Below are 16,280 nucleotides of genomic sequence, written 5' to 3' on the forward strand. Positions count from 1 at the left end.
CCTGTTCATCCTTATAGTAATATAGCCTCCTGGAGTAATAATGCCCTCCCTGTGCATCCTTATAGTAATATAGCCTCCTGGAGTAATAATGCCCTCCCTGTGCATCCTTATAGTAATATAGCCTCCTGGAGTAATAATGCCCTCCCTATGTATCCTTATAGTAATATAGCCTCCTGGAGTAATAATGTCCTCCCTGTTCATCCTTATAGTAATATAGCCTCCTGGAGTAATAATGCCCTCCCTGTGCATCCTTATAGTAATATAGCCTCCTGGAGTAATAATGCCCTCCCTGTGTATCCTTATAGTAATATAGCCTCCTGGAGTAATAATATCCTCCCTGTGCATCCTTATCGTAATATAGCCTCCTGGAGTAATAATATCCTCCCTCTGTATCCTTATAGTAATATAGCCTCCTGGAGTAATAATGCCCTCCCTGTGCATCCTTATAGTAATATAGCCTCCTGGAGTAATAATGCCCTTCCTGTGTATCCTTATAGTAATATAGCCTCCTGGAGTAATAATGTCCTCCCTGTGCATCCTTATAGTCATATAGCCTCCTGGAGTAATAATGTCCTCCCTGTGCATCCTTATAGTAATATAGCCTCCTGGAGTAATAATGTCCTCCCTGTTCATCCTTATAGTAATATAGCCTCCTGGAGTAATAATGTCCTCCCTGTGCATCCTTATAGTAATATAGCCTCCTGGAGTAATAATGTCCACCCTGTGCATCCTTATAGTAATATAGCCTCCTGGAGTAATAATGTCCTCCCTGTTCATCCTTATAGTAATATAGCCTCCTGGAGTAATAATGTCCTCCCTGTGCATCCTTATAGTAATATAGCCTCCTGGAGTAATAATGTCCTCCCTGTTCATCCTTATAGTAATATAGCCTCCTGGAGTAATAATGTCCTCCCTGTGCATCCTTATAGTAATATAGCCTCCTGGAGTAATAATGTCCTCCCTGTGCGTCCTTATAGTAATATAGCCTCCTGGAGTAATAATATCTTCCCTGTGCATCCTTATAGTAATATAGCCTCCTGGAGTAATATTATCCTCCCTGTGCATCCTTATAGTAATATAGCCTCCTGGAGTAATAATATCCTCCCTGTGCATCCTTATAGTAATATAACTTCCTGGAGTAATAATGTCCTCCCTGTGCATCCTTATAGTAATATAGCCTCCTGGAGTAATAATGCCCTCACTGTGCATCCTTATAGTAATATAGCCTCCTGGAGTAATAATGTCCTCCCTGTGCATCCTTATAGTAATATAGCCTCCTGGAGTAATAATGTCCTCCCTGTGCATCCTTATAGTAATATAGCCTCCTGGAGTAATAATGTCCTCCCTGTGCATCCTTATAGTAATATATCCTCTTGGAGTAATAATGTCCTCCCTGTGCATCCTTATAGTAATATAGCCTCCTGGAGTAATAATGCCCTCACTGTGCATCCTTATAGTAATATAGCCTCCTGGAGTAATAATGTCCTCCCTGTGCATCCTTATAGTAATATAGCCTCCTGGAGTAATAATGTCCTCCCTGTGCATCCTTATAGTAATATAGCCTCCTGGAGTAATAATGTCCTCCCTGTGCATCCTTATAGTAATATAGCCTCCTGGAGTAATAATATCCTCCCTCCTGTGCATCTTTATAGTAATATAGCCTCCTGGAGTAATAATGTCCTCCCTGTGCATCCTTATAGTAATATAGCCTCCTGGAGTAATAATGCCCTCCCTGTGCATCCTTATAGTAATATAGCCTCCTGGAGTAATAATGTCCTCCCTGTGCATCCTTATAGTAATATAGCCTCCTGGAGTAATAATGTCCTCCCTGTGCATCCTTATAGTAATATAGCCTCCTGGAGTAATAATATCCTCCCTCCTGTGCATCTTTATAGTAATATAGCCTCCTGGAGTAATAATGTCCTCCCTGTGCATCCTTATAGTAATATAGCCTCCTGGAGTAATAATGCCCTCCCTGTGCATCCTTATAGTAATATAGCCTCCTGGAGTAATAATGTCCTCCCTGTGCATCCTTATAGTAATATAGCCTCCTGGAGTAATAATGTCCTCCCTGTGCATCCTTATAGTAATATAGCATCCTGGAGTAATAATATCCTCCCTCCTGTGCATCTTTATAGTAATATAGCCTCCTGGAGTAATAATGTCCTCCCTGTGCATCCTTATAGTAATATAGCCTCCTGGAGTAATAATATCCTCCCTCCTGTGCATCTTTATAGTATTATAGCCTCCTGGAGTAATAATATCCTCCCTGTGCATCTTTATAGTAATATAGCCTCCTGGAGTAATAATGTCCTCCCTGTGCATCCTTATAGTAATATAGCCTCCTGGAGTAATAATGCCCTCCCTGTGCATCCTTATAGTAATATAGCCTCCTGGAGTAATAATATCCTCCCTCCTGTGCATCTTTAGAGTAATATAGCCTCCTGGAGTAATAATGTCCTCCCTGTGCATCCTTATAGTAATGTAGCCTCCTGGAGTAATAATATCCTCCCTCCTGTGCATCTTTATAGTATTATAGCCTCCTGGAGTAATAATATCCTCCCTGTGCATCTTTATAGTAATATAGCCTCCTGGAGTAATAATGTCCTCCCTGTGCATCTTTATAGTAATATAGCCTCCTGGAGTAATAATGTCCTCCCTGTTCATCCTTATAGTAATATAGCCTCCTGGAGTAATAATGTCCTCCCTGTGCATCCTTATAGTAATATAGCCTCCTGGAGTAATAATGCCCTCCCTGTGCATCCTTATAGTAATATAGCCTCCTGGAGTAATAATGCCCTCCCTGTGCATCCTTATAGTAATATAGCCTCCTGGAGTAATAATGTCCTCCCTGTGCATCCTTATAGTAATATATCCTCTTGGAGTAATAATGTCCTCCCTGTGCATCCTTATAGTAATATAGCCTCCTGGAGTAATAATGCCCTCACTGTGCATCCTTATAGTAATATAGCCTCCTGGAGTAATAATGTCCTCCCTGTGCATCCTTATAGTAATATAGCCTCCTGGAGTAATAATGTCCTCCCTGTGCATCCTTATAGTAATATAGCCTCCTGGAGTAATAATGTCCTCCCTGTGCATCCTTATAGTAATATAGCCTCCCGGAGTAATAATATCCTCCCTCCTGTGCATCTTTATAGTAATATAGCCTCCTGGAGTAATAATGTCCTCCCTGTGCATCCTTATAGTAATATAGCCTCCTGGAGTAATAATGCCCTCCCTGTGCATCCTTATAGTAATATAGCCTCCTGGAGTAATAATGTCCTCCCTGTGCATCCTTATAGTAATACTAGAAGGTGGCCCGATTCTACGCATCGGGTATTCTAGAATTTACGTATTGTGTAGTTCATGTATGATTTTTGTTATATATATATATATATATATATAGAGAGAGATGTTGTTGTCTGTAGTTACCAAGTGTTTGTGTAGGGCGCTGTACATGTTCTGGGTGTTGTCTGGGTGTGACGGGGGGTGAGAGCGGTGTTGTATGTGTGTTGCGTGTGTTGCGTTGTTTGTGGAGCGCTGTGTGTCTGTAGCGTTGTGTGTGTGTTGCGCGGTTTGTGTGTGTGTGGTGTGTTTTGGGGGGAGGTATGTTTTGTGCAATGTGTGTGTTGTGCGGTATGTGCGTATATTTGTGTGTGCCGCGGTGTTTGTGTGTTGGGTGTTGTGTGTGTGCAGCGTTGTCTGTGTGTGTCTGTGTAGGGCAGTTGTTTGTGGTTCCCAGTGTGTGTGTGTGTGTGTGTGGTGTGTTGTGCAGTGCGCGCGCGCGTGTGTGTGTGTGTGTGTGTGCATCAGCCTCTCTTCTCTCAGCCTACCTCTCCCAGCCTCCCTCCTCCCAGCCTCCCTCAGCATCAGCCTCCCTCTCCCAGCCTCCCCAGCATCAGCCTCCGCCAGCATCAGCCTCTCTCCTTCCAGCCTCCTCCAGCATCAGCCTCCCTCTCCCAGCCTTCCCCAGGATCAGCCTCTCTCCTCCCAGCCTCCGTCCTCCCAGCCTTCCCCAGCATCAGCTTTCCCCTCCCAGCCTCCCTCAGCATCAGCCTTCCCCAGCATCAGCCTCCCGTTCCCAGCCTTCCCCAGGATCAGCCTCTCTCCTCCCAGCCTCCTTCCTCCCAGCCTTCCCCAGCATCAGCTTTCCCCTCCCAGCCTCCCTCAGCATCAGCCTCCCTCAGCATCAGCCTCCACCAGCATTAGCCTCTCTCCTTCCAGCCTCCTCCAGCATCAGCCTCCCTCTCCCAGCCTTCCCCAGGATCAGCCTCTCTCCTCCCAGCCTCCGTCCTCCCAGCCTTCCCCAGCATCAGCTTTCCCCTCCCAGCCTCCCTCAGCATCAGCCTTCCCCAGCATCAGCCTCCCGTTCCCAGCCTTCCCCAGGATCAGCCTCTCTCCTCCCAGCCTCCGTCCTCCCAGCCTTCCCCAGCATCAGCTTTCCCCTCCCAGTCTCCCTCAGCATCAGCCTCCCTCAGCATCAGCCTCCCGTTCCCAGCCTTCCCCAGGATCAGCCTCTCTCCTCCCAGCCTCCTTCCTCCCAGCCTCCCTCAGCATCAGCCTTCCCCTCCCAGTCTCCCCCAGCATCAGCCTCCCCAAGCATCAGCCTCCACCAGCATTAGCCTCTCTCCTTCCAGCCTCCCCCAGCATCAGCCTCCCCAAGCATCAGCCTCCACCAGCATCAGCCTCCCTCGTCCCAGCCTCCCCCTCCCAGCCTCCCCCAGCATCAGCCTCTCTCCTCCCAGCCTTCCCCATGATCAGCCTCTCTGCTCCCAGCCTCCTCCAGCACGCCGTGCTCCTCTGCCGACACTCACACACCCGATCGCATCCACTCACACACACCCGATCGCATCCACTCACACACACCCGATCGCATCCACTCACACACACCCGATCGCATCCACTCACACACACCCGATCGCATCCACTCACACACACCCGATCGCATCCACTCACACACACCCGATCGCATACACTCACACACACAGACACTGACGATATCGCACATACGCGCTTATACTCACAAAATCCGGGGATATCACATGCTTCTGGCCATGTGATCCTCCGGCAGGTCCTGGAAGCTCACAACAGCACAGTATCGAGGCCGAGAAGCAAGCGATATCCCAGGATGTTGTGAGTATGTGGATGCGATGTGATGTGTGAGGTGTGTGTGAGTGTGATCTGATTTGTGTGTGTATGTGTGTGTGTGTGTGCTGTTATGTGTCTGTATTTTCCGCAGCTGCAGGACCTTGATGTGTGGATGCGATGTGATGTGTGTGTGAGGTGTGTGTGAGCCGGTGTACACTGGTAACTATGATACACATCGGGTAACTAAGGGACCTTAGTTACCCGATGTGTATAATGGTTACCAGCTTTCACGGCCTCCGTGAAGATCCCAGCATCGCAAGGTTATGTCTGGCGCTGCCGGGATCCTGACGGAGCCGGTGTAGAAGCAAGCGATATCCCAGCATGTTGTGATGTGTGAGGTGTGTGTGAGAGTGAGTGTGAGAGTGAGTGTGATCTGATGTGTGTGTGTACTCACCTGGGAATCGGGGCTCCGTGTCAGTTGGGCCAGAGCGAGCGTGGATTGCGTGAGGGGGGCGGGGCCTGCAGAGAGCCGGGGCGAGAGGCCAATCCGTGTGGGGGGGCGGGGCCATGGCGAGCCCAGCGGCCAATCAGCTTTGTGTCACCGTAAGGACACAATTTCGGAGCATGACAGACAGACAGACAGACAGACAGAATAAGGCAATTATATATATAGATAGCCTCCTGGAGTAATAATGTCCTCCCTGTGCATCCTTATAGTAATATAGCCTCCTGGAGTAATAATATCCTCCCTCCTGTGCATCTTTATAGTAATATAGCCTCCTGGAGTAATAATGTCCTCCCTGTGCATCCTTATAGTAATATAGCCTCCTGGAGTAATAATATCCTCCCTCCTGTGCATCTTTATAGTATTATAGCCTCCTGGAGTAATAATATCCTCCCTGTGCATCTTTATAGTAATATAGCCTCCTGGAGTAATAATGTCCTCCCTGTGCATCCTTATAGTAATATAGCCTCCTGGAGTAATAATATCCTCCCTCCTGTGCATCTTTATAGTATTATAGCCTCCTGGAGTAATAATATCCTCCCTGTGCATCTTTATAGTAATATAGCCTCCTGGAGTAATAATGCCCTCCCTGTGCATCCTTATAGTAATATAGCCTCCTGGAGTAATAATATCCTCCCTCCTGTGCATCTTTAGAGTAATATAGCCTCCTGGAGTAATAATGTCCTCCCTGTGCATCCTTATAGTAATGTAGCCTCCTGGAGTAATAATATCCTCCCTCCTGTGCATCTTTATAGTAATATAGCCTCCTGGAGTAATAATGTCCTCCCTGTGCATCCTTATAGTAATATAGCCTCCTGGAGTAATAATGTCCTCCCTGTGCATCTTTATAGTAATATAGCCTCCTGGAGTAATAATGTCCTCCCTGTGCATCTTTATAGTAATATAGCCTCCTGGAGTAATAATGTCCTCCCTGTTCATCCTTATAGTAATATAGTCTCCTGGAGTAATAATGTCCTCCCTGTGCATCCTTATAGTAATATAGCCTCCTGGAGTAATAATGTCCTCCCTGTGCATCCTTATAGTAATATAGCCTCCTGGAGTAATAATGCCCTCCCTGTGCATCCTTATAGTAATATAGCCTCCTGGAGTAATAATGCCCTCCCTGTGCATCCTTATAGTAATATAGCCTCCTGGAGTAATAATGTCCTCCCTGTGCATCCTTATAGTAATATAGTCTCCTGGAGTAATAATGTCCTCCCTGTGCATCCTTATAGTAATATAGCCTCCTGGAGTAATAATGTCCTCCCTGTGCATCCTTATAGTAATATAGTCTCCTGGAGTAATAATGTCCTCCCTGTGCATCCTTATAGTAATATAGCCTCCTGGAGTAATAATGTCCTCCCTGTGCATCCTTATAGTAATATAGCCTCCTGGAGTAATAATGCCCTCCCTGTGCATCCTTATAGTAATATAGTCTCCTGGAGTAATAATGTCCTCCCTGTTCATCCTTATAGTAATATAGCCTCCTGGAGTAATAATGTCCTCCCTGTTCATCCTTATAGTAATATAGCCTCCTGGAGTAATAATGTCCTCCCTGTGCATCCTTATAGTAATATAGTCTCCTGGAGTAATAATGTCCTCCCTGTGCATCCTTATAGTAATATAGCCTCCTGGAGTAATAATGTCCTCCCTGTGCATCCTTATAGTAATATAGCCTCCTGGAGTAATAATGCCCTCCCTGTGCATCCTTATAGTAATATAGCCTCCTGGAGTAATAATGTCCTCCCTGTGCATCCTTATAGTAATATAGCCTCCTGGAGTAATAATGTCCTCCCTGTGCATCCTTATAGTAATATAGCCTCCTGGAGTAATAATGCCCTCCCTGTGCATCCTTATAGTAATATAGTCTCCTGGAGTAATAATGTCCTCCCTGTTCATCCTTATAGTAATATAGCCTCCTGGAGTAATAATGTTTCAGTTTCTGTGTATAGTGTCTAGGCTGACAGACTCCCTTATGGTGTCAGGGTCCCTTTATCTTCATGTCAGGCCCTTATCAGTAGGCATTAGGCGCTTTTACTGAACAAGCAGTACTAGCTGATGGGCAGCAGAGGGCGACAGAGGTCTGCAGAGGGAGGAGCTGCCTGCACAGGAAAGAGAAGAGCACAGTTCCTGGGGACACTACTACTGCTGGTCACGATTAGCTGCAGGTTTGTTTGCTGCCTATAACCTTCATATACAGAGCGGAGTCATTGCAGTGTGGCTGGAGAATGTATTAGCCCTGTTCACAGCACACAGCCGGGCATAATGGGCCTTTCTTTAATATCTATACTAGTACACAAGGGTTAAATACACATGTGGACTTCAGTTTCTAAACCAGGGTGATTTATGGTATTGTTTATGACGATGCTGAAGTTGGTTTCTTATTCGTCAGTTTCTTATTCGGCAATTTAGTTTTTTCAGTTTTTTATGCATTTAACAACAAAAATAACACATGACAATGATAAAATACAATGCACTGATGAGCCCTAATATAAATACACTCAAAATCAGCTGCAAAAATTATAAAACTGGCATAAAAATGGGCATCAAAGTGGGCACCAAAGTATGTTAGTGAAAGGGTTAAATGGCTTTGGGCCACTGATCTAACACCAGAATTGCATATCTAGTGATGCCTCTAATCAAACTGAAGTGACTCCAGCCTGGCCCAAAGGGGTTCTGGGCATCAGAACTGGCATCAAAGTGGGCACACAGCCAATTTTCACAGATTTGAATAAGTAACTGGTGTTTTTGAGGGGTTAAATGGCTTTGGGCCACTGATCTCACACCACATTTACATACCTAGTGATGCCACACATCAAATTCAGATCACTCCAGCCTGGCCCAAACAGGTTCTGGGCATCAGAACTGGCATCAAAGTGGGCACACAGCCAACTTTCACAGATTTGAATAAGTAACTGGTGTTTTTGAGGGGTTAAATGGCTTTTGGCCACTGATCTCACACCACATATACATACCTGGTGATGCCACACATCAAATTCAGATCACTCCAGCCTGGCCCAAACTGGTTCTGGGCATCAGAACTGGCATCAAAGTGGGCAAAACTCCAGTTTTCACAGATTTGAATACGTAACTGGTGTTTTTTACAGGATTACATTACCTTTTGCCTGGTCTTATCGCACTAGCACAGTCAAGATACAACAGATAGGTGCACGGAAACGACAGCCACCATCATCCCATCCAGGGAGAACACCGCAGCCGGCTGCGGGCCCCGTCCATCCAGCCGTTTGGTTTACCAGAGACTCTGTCAATCTGAGTGAGTACACCAGTGCCATCCGGCACCCCACCGCGCTGCACCGCAACACTGCACCCTGCAAACACCTGCTACGGAACTCTCCCTCTCTCTCCCTCTCTCACCGGGCCCCGGGACCCACCGCCCCTACCCACGGAGGGGTTAACACCTAGCTGCTCCCCGCCATCGCTCCCGGGAGACCCGTCACCAGCAGCGATGGTGCCCACCATCACCACAACCCATGGGTGGCGTCACGAAGTCTATACACATCCACCCCGCAAACCAAACTCCCCTTTTCACTCGTTGGCGAGGAGCGCTGCTCGAGCCCCGGGTCCGGCCCGCTCAAGCCACCGAGGAGAAGACACTGGATCCGAGCGTTATCTCCCCGAGCAGCCCCCACGACGGGGAACCGGCCCCCGCCCCCGACACAACATATCAATTATTTCTGCATTTTTGCCAGTGTTTTTCACCCATGCAATGCATTAAAAAAAAAGCAGCAACAAAAACGCTGCAAAACACGCATGCGTTTTTTTACCACGGGAGCGTTTTTAGTGGCCAAAATCGCACAAACTTTGCATCTTTGTGGTCACACAAAAACGCATTTTGTGCACATAGCCTTACGGTCTGAAGAGTTAAAGTGGTGTCACAAATGCATTTTTGCAATCAGGTACAAATTTAGTTTGTGAGCTAATACTAGATCCAGCAGCGATCAGTTTAAGGTCTAGTTTTTGCATAATAAATTATTATTCTGTAAGGCTGGATCAGGCAAATGCCGGATCTGTCAGTATCTGAAATTTTAAGTAACTCAAAAACGTAACGTCTTGTTTTTTTACCTCTGCAAAAAAAAAAAATATGGATGGATCCGGCATGATATGACATGAGCTAAAATGGATGTCTATGAGAATTTATCTCATACTAATGAATGGGCAATATCTGCAAAAAAAAATCTTCCAAAAATATCTATTTTATGCAGCATTATTCCTGCCAAGAAATTGTTGTTGTCATTTAGTGTGAGACGTCCTCAGACGTTGTGCGTGTACCCATGTACATACAAGGGAAAGAACCACACTGACACTGTAGAGTATTAAGGCTGAGCTCTCTGTTTATTTCTATATTGTCCTTCTACTATATGGATATTTCTTTGTCGCTCCATTGGGAGACCCAGACAATTGGGTGTATAGCTATTGCCTCTGGAGGCCACACAAAGTATTACACTTAAAAGTGTAAGGCCCCTCCCCTTCTGGCTATACACCCCCAGTGGGATCACTGGCTCACCAGTTTTGTGCTTTGTGCGAAGGAGGCAACACATCCACGCATAGCTCCACTTTTTAGTCAGCAGCAGCTGCTGACTATGTCGGATGGAAGAAAAGAGGGCCCATACTAAGGGCTCCCAGCATGCTCCCTTCTCACCCCACTGTATGTCGGAGGTGTTTGTAAGGTTGAGGTACCCATTGCGGGTACGGTGGCAGGAGCCCACATGCTGATTCCTTCCCCATCCCTTTTTACAGGGCTCTGGGTGAAGTGGGATTTACCGGTCTCCAGGCACTGAGACCGTGCTCCATCTACAGCCCCTGGAGAAGATGCTGGATGGAGCGGAGTACATCAGGGACATGGCCCTGCTTCCTCAAGGTACTCTGTGTCCCCGTGCATTTGGCGCTCACACCGCAGCATGCTGGGTGTTGTAGTGCGCCGGGGGACATCAGCGCTGCGGCGCCTGTGCCATGGCCTCATTCAGCTTCGCTGAAGCAGGCTCACTTATGGGAATTGGTCGCGCCGGCCGCTGGGACTGCGGCGCGGCTGGCACTTGTAGTGCGCCGGGGACTTCAGCGCGGCCTGCGCTTTTACGGCGGCCGCGCTGATAACTAGAGTCCCCGGCTTTTGCGGCCTGCTTCCGTTCGTTCCCGCCCCCAGACCTGCCAGTCAGGAGAGGGGCGGGACGCTGGCCACTTCTAGGAATCGGTCGCGCCGGCCGCTGGCAGCGGCGCGGCTGGCACTTGTGGTGCGCCGGGGACTTCAGCGCGGCCCGCGCTTTTACGGCGGCCGCGCTGATAACTAGAGTCCCCGGCTTTTGCGGCCTGCTTCCGTTCATTCCCGCCCCCAGACCTGCCAGTCAGGAGAGGGGCGGGACGCTGGCCACTTCTAGGAATCGGTCGCGCCGGCCGCTGGGACTGCGGCGCGGCTGGCACTTGTGGTGCGCCGGGGACTTCAGCGCGGCCCGCGCTTTTACGGCGGCCGCGCTGTTAACTCGAGTCCCCGGCTTCTGGGCCTAGTCTCCCTTCGTTACCGCCCACAGCCCTGACAGTCAGGGTAGGGGCGTGACGCTGCATAGCACAGCAGCGCTGAGAGCTGGAGTATGTTTTGCATACTCCACCCCTCTCACTGTGTGCACTGTGAATCCGGATTCCCGCACTTTCTCAGGCACGCCCACGGCTTCCTTCTCTACAAGGACGCCGGCAGCCATTAGTGTCAGTTTCTGTACGATACAGAGACAAGTGTGGAAGACCCTGGCATTCTGATAGTCACACAATCGCTGCAACAGGCGTTAAGCAGCACCTGTGGTGCTGACCCCACTAGTGCAGAAGTGCACTTATAGATATGCTTGTACTATATACATTGCACTGTTTGGTCGCACGTTGTATATACCCTCCTGGATTATGCGGAGGAGTTATCAGCATATTCTCTGTGTAAAACAAAGGTGCAGAACCACATGTTTTTCTATACAGCTGGTACAGCATGTACGGCTATACGGCCGGCAGGTTACATAGACTCCCATTGTATGCACTAATGGCCAGGGGATGAGGACGGTGTCTGCAGTATTTACCGACAGTTTTTTCTGAGACTATGGCTATGATACTAGAAGCCTAGCAGTCCGGACATGTCTCTCACAATATGGGCACTGTTGAATCATTGATCCATGGCCCCCCTCAGTGTGAATAACTAACAGCTCCGGGAATGTCACACGCATCCCAGAGTCACGGCTCTGCACGGACGTCAGTCCCAGACAGCCTAAGCGGGCTCACTATGAGCGGCCTTGGTTTCATCAGGGTCCTAGCAGAAAGACTCGCTGTGTAATGAGGCGGAAGTAGCGGCTCAGGATTCTGATCCTGAGACCGCTCTCAATCTGGATACACCTGATCGTGACGCCATAGTAAATAATCTTATAGCGTCCATCTATAGAATGTGGGTTATTTCTCACAGCTCCTCCAGGGGAGGAGTCAGCTTCACGTATTTTTCTGGACCACTCTGCCTTCAGAGAGGCAGTCCAGGAACACCACGCTTATCCAGATATGCGCTTCTCCAAACGGCTTAGGATACACGTTATCCCTGTCCCTTGACTTGGTCAAGGACTGGACCCAGTGTCCCGAGCGGCATCCTCCAATCTCCAGGCTTGTAGCTAGATCCATAGTTGCAGTGGGAGATGGAACTGCAAACTCAAAGATGCCACTGACAGACAGATGGATCTCTGGTCGAAAGCCATCTATGAGGCTGTCGGCGCACCGTTGGCTCCGGCATTCTCTCCCTTGGGGCACTCCAAGCTATTTCAGCTTGTCTTACACAGATTGACACGGTTACACGTACATCTGTGCCGCAGGTGGCATCCTTAACCTCTCAAATGTCTGCATTTGTTTCTTACGCGATTCAGGTTGTCCTGGACTCTGCGAACCGTGCGGCGGTAGCCTCCGCTACTCCGTGTTTTTAAGCAGAGCCTGGTCTGCTCGTTAAGTGAATGGAAGGCAGATTCTGCTTCCAAAAAAGGTTGCCTAACCAGTTGCCTTTTTCTGCTGACCGACTGTTTGGTGAGCGTTGGATGTAACCATTAAACAGTCCAGGGGTAAGGATTCATCCTTTCCTCAGCCCGGACACAACAAACCCCAACAGAGCAAGAGGCAGTCGGGGTTTTCGGCCTTTTCGAGGCTCGGGCAGGTCCCATTTTTCCTCGTCCAATGTGGACTCAAAAGGATCAGAGGAGCTAAGATTCTTAGCGGGCTCAGTCACGCCCAAAAAAGCGACAGTCTGAAAACCCGCTTCCAAGGCGGCTTCCTCATGACTTGCGGCCTCGGTCGGTAGCAGGCTCGCCCGCCTTGGCGATATTTAGCTGCCATAGGTCAATGACCATTGAGTGTGAGACATTCTGTCTCACGGGTACAGGATAGAGCTCACTTCTCGTCCTCCAACTCGATTCTTCAGAATTTCTCCACCTCCCGGCCGGGCCGCTGCTCTTCTGCAAACAGGGTGCACTCTATAGGCAGAAAGAGTGATGACCCCCGTTCCTCTTCAGGAACAAGGTCACGGTTTTTACCCCAAATTCTTTGCGGTACCTATAACAACGGGCCGTTCCGTCCCGTTCTGGATCTAAAAATGCTCAGCAAGCTCGTGGACACCAGGCGGTTCCGGATGGAATCCCTCCGCCATGTCATCGCCTCAAGGTCCCAAGGATATTTCCTAGCATCATTAGGCATCAAGGATGCTTATCCACACGTGCCGATTGATCCAGAGCACTAGCGTTTCTACGCTTCGTTATAGGAGACGAACACCTTCTGTTCGTAGCTCTACCTTCCGGCTAGCGACAGTCCAACTGGTCTTCGCCAAGGTCAGGGCAGCAGTAGTCACAGTCCTGCACTCTCAGGGTCACTCTGTGGTCCCGTATTTAGACGATCTACTTGTCAAGGCACTCTCTTAGGAAACATGCCAACACTGCCCGAACGTTGCGCTGGAGACTCTCTAGAGTTTTGGGTGGATCATCAACTTTTTAAAGTCAGATCCGACCCCGACCCTATCGATAACATATCTAGGCATAGAGTTTCTTACTCTCTCAGCGATAGTGAAGCTTCCGCTAGACAAACAGCATTCACTACGGGCTGCAAGCTCTTCTTTAAGAACCAGTCGCACACATTGAGACGCCTCATGCACTTCCTACGTAAGATGGTAGCAATGGAGGCAGTTCCTTTCGCGCAGTTTTACTGCGTCCACTACAATGGGACATTCTCCGCCAATGGGACGAGGAGTCGACGTCCCTCAACAGAGTCGTCGTTCTTTCTCAGGCGGCCAAGGAATCTCTACGGTGGTGGCTTCTTCCCACCTCTTGGTCTATCAGGGTGGGGAGCAGTTTTTCTCCACTACAGCGCTCAGGGTACGTGGACTCAGCAAGAGTCCACCCTTCAGATCAATGTTCTTGAACACAGAGCAGTGTATCTTGCCCTACAAACCTTCCAACAGCGGCTGGAAAGCAAGCATATCCGACTTCAGTCGGACAGCTCCACAGCGGTGGCATACATCAACCACCAAGGAAGAACGCGCAACCGGCAAGCCTTCCAAGAAGTCCGGCAGGTTCTGATGTGGGTGGAAGACACGGCATCCACCATATCCACAATTCACATCCCAAGTGTGGAAACTAGGAAGCTGACTTCCTAAGTCGCTGAGGTGTGGCCGAAAGAGTATGGTCTCCTCACCCGGACGGGTTTCAGGAGATCTGGCGCCGCTGACAGAGGCCGGACGTCGATCTAATGGCGTCACGGCACAACAACAATGTGCCAGCTTCATGGCACGGTTTCACAATCATCGAGCTCTGGCGGCAAACGCCTTAGTTCAGCATTGGTCGCAGTTCCAGCTACCTTAGGTGCCACCTCTGGCATTGTTGCCCAGAGTACTGCGCTAGATCAAGACCGACTGCGGCCGCGCCATCCTCGTCGCTACAAATTGGCCGAGGATGTTGTGGTACTCGGTTCTGTGGTGCCTCACGGTAGGCTAACCGGGGGCACTACCAGACCAATCAGACTGGCTGTCTCAAGGGCCATTCTTCCATTTGAATTCTACGGCCCTCAACCGGATGGTGTGGCATTGAGTCCTGGAACCTAGTGTCGTCAGGATTACCTCAGGACGTGGTTGCCACCATGAGACAGGCTAGCATACCAACGTCCGCCAAGATTGACCACAGGACGTGGAAGATGTTCTTATCTCGGTGCTCGGCGCAGGGTGTTCTCCCTGGCCGGTTGCATCGTCTATGTTTCCTTCCTTCCTGCAATCTAGGTAGGAAAATGGGTTGTCGCTCAGTTCCCTTTAGGGACAAGTCTCAGCGCTATCTGTATTTTTTCAGAAACGACGACTTCCTCAGGTACGCACGTTCCTACGGGGAGTTGTCTTCTCAGCACTCCGTACAAGCGGCCGTTAGAGCCCTGAGATCTGAACAAGGTTCTAATTGCTCTCCAGATGCCGCCTTTCGAGCCTTTGAAGGATGTCTCCCTTCCCGCTTTTCACGGGAAGTGGCCTTCTAGTAACGGTCTCGTCTCTAAGGAGAGTTTCCGAGCTAGCAACGCTCTCATACAAACTCCCTTCCTGGTCCTTCACCAGGACAGGGTAGTTCTGCGTCCGGTTCCGGAATTTCTCCCTAAGGTGGTATCCCACTTTCATATCAATCAGGATATCACCTCACCTTCTTTGTGTCCTCGTCCAGTCCATCAATTTCAGAAAGATTTGCATCTGTTGGTTCTGGTGAGAGCACTCAGGTTCTACTTCCCGCATGGCGCTCCTGCGCCACCCGGATGCACTCTTTGTCCTTGTCGCTGGTCGGCGTAAACAGTCGCAAGCTTCCAAATCCACCCTTGCTCGGGGGATCGAGGAACCAATTCTTGAAACCTACAGTTCTACTGGGCTTCTGGTTCTCTCAAGGCCGAAGGCCCATTCTACCAGAGCCGTGGGTGCATCCTGGGCATTACGGCACCAGGCTACGGCTCAGCAGGTGTGTCAGGCACCCACCTGGTCGAGTCTACTTACTTTTACCAGGCATTATCAGATGCATACCTACGCTTCGGCAGACGCCAGCCTAGGTAGATAAGTCATTCAGGCGGCGGTTGGCCACCTGTAGGAGAGGGCCGTTTGACGGCCCTATCATGAGGTATTCTTTTACCCACCCAGGGATTGCTTTTGGACATCCCAATTGTCTGGGTCTCCCAATGGAGCGACAAAGAAGAAGGGAATTTTGTTTACTTACCGTAAATTCCTTTTCTTCTAGCTCCAATTGGGAGACCCAGCACCCGCCCTGTTTTCTCTGGGTTTTTCTGTTTTTTCGGGTACACATGTTGTTCATGTGGTATGGTTCAGTTCTCCGATGTTTCCTCGGATTGAATTGGTCTTTAAACCAGTTATTGGCTTTCCTCCTTCTTGCTTTGGCACTAAAACTGGTGAGCCAGTGATCCCACTGGGGGTGTATAGCCAGAAGGGGAGGGGCCTTACACTTTTAAGTGTAATACTTTGTGTGGCCTCCAGAGGCAATAGCTATACACCCAATTGTCTGGGTCTCCCAATTGGAGCTAGAAGAAAAGGAATTTACGGTAAGTAAACAAAATTCCCTTCTTTTTGGACATACTTTGTAGCAACAGAATTGGCTCAAGTTATCTTTTACATATGTACTAATATTAACATATACATCTTTATTTCCTA

At 48.9% G+C, this 16,280-nt stretch overlaps 1 protein-coding gene across 2 annotated transcripts in view; it reads left to right on the plus strand.

The window, feature by feature from the left end:
• Positions 1-16,280, plus strand: part of LOC142246243 (dehydrogenase/reductase SDR family member 4-like) — a 107,670-nt gene that overhangs the window by 10,733 nt on the left and 80,657 nt on the right. Inside the window, exon 1 of one of the 2 annotated variants that reach the window (XM_075319281.1) lies at positions 7,681-7,761. The exons of the other annotated variant lie outside the window; for it this stretch is intronic. The gene's annotated coding sequence lies outside the window, so the exon portion shown is untranslated. Of the gene's footprint in view, positions 1-7,680; positions 7,762-16,280 lie in introns of those variants that run through there. 2 annotated transcript variants of the gene reach the window in all.

Source organism: Anomaloglossus baeobatrachus, chromosome 1 (assembly GCF_048569485.1).
Source record: "Anomaloglossus baeobatrachus isolate aAnoBae1 chromosome 1, aAnoBae1.hap1, whole genome shotgun sequence".
Lineage (NCBI taxonomy): Eukaryota > Metazoa > Chordata > Amphibia > Anura > Aromobatidae > Anomaloglossus > Anomaloglossus baeobatrachus.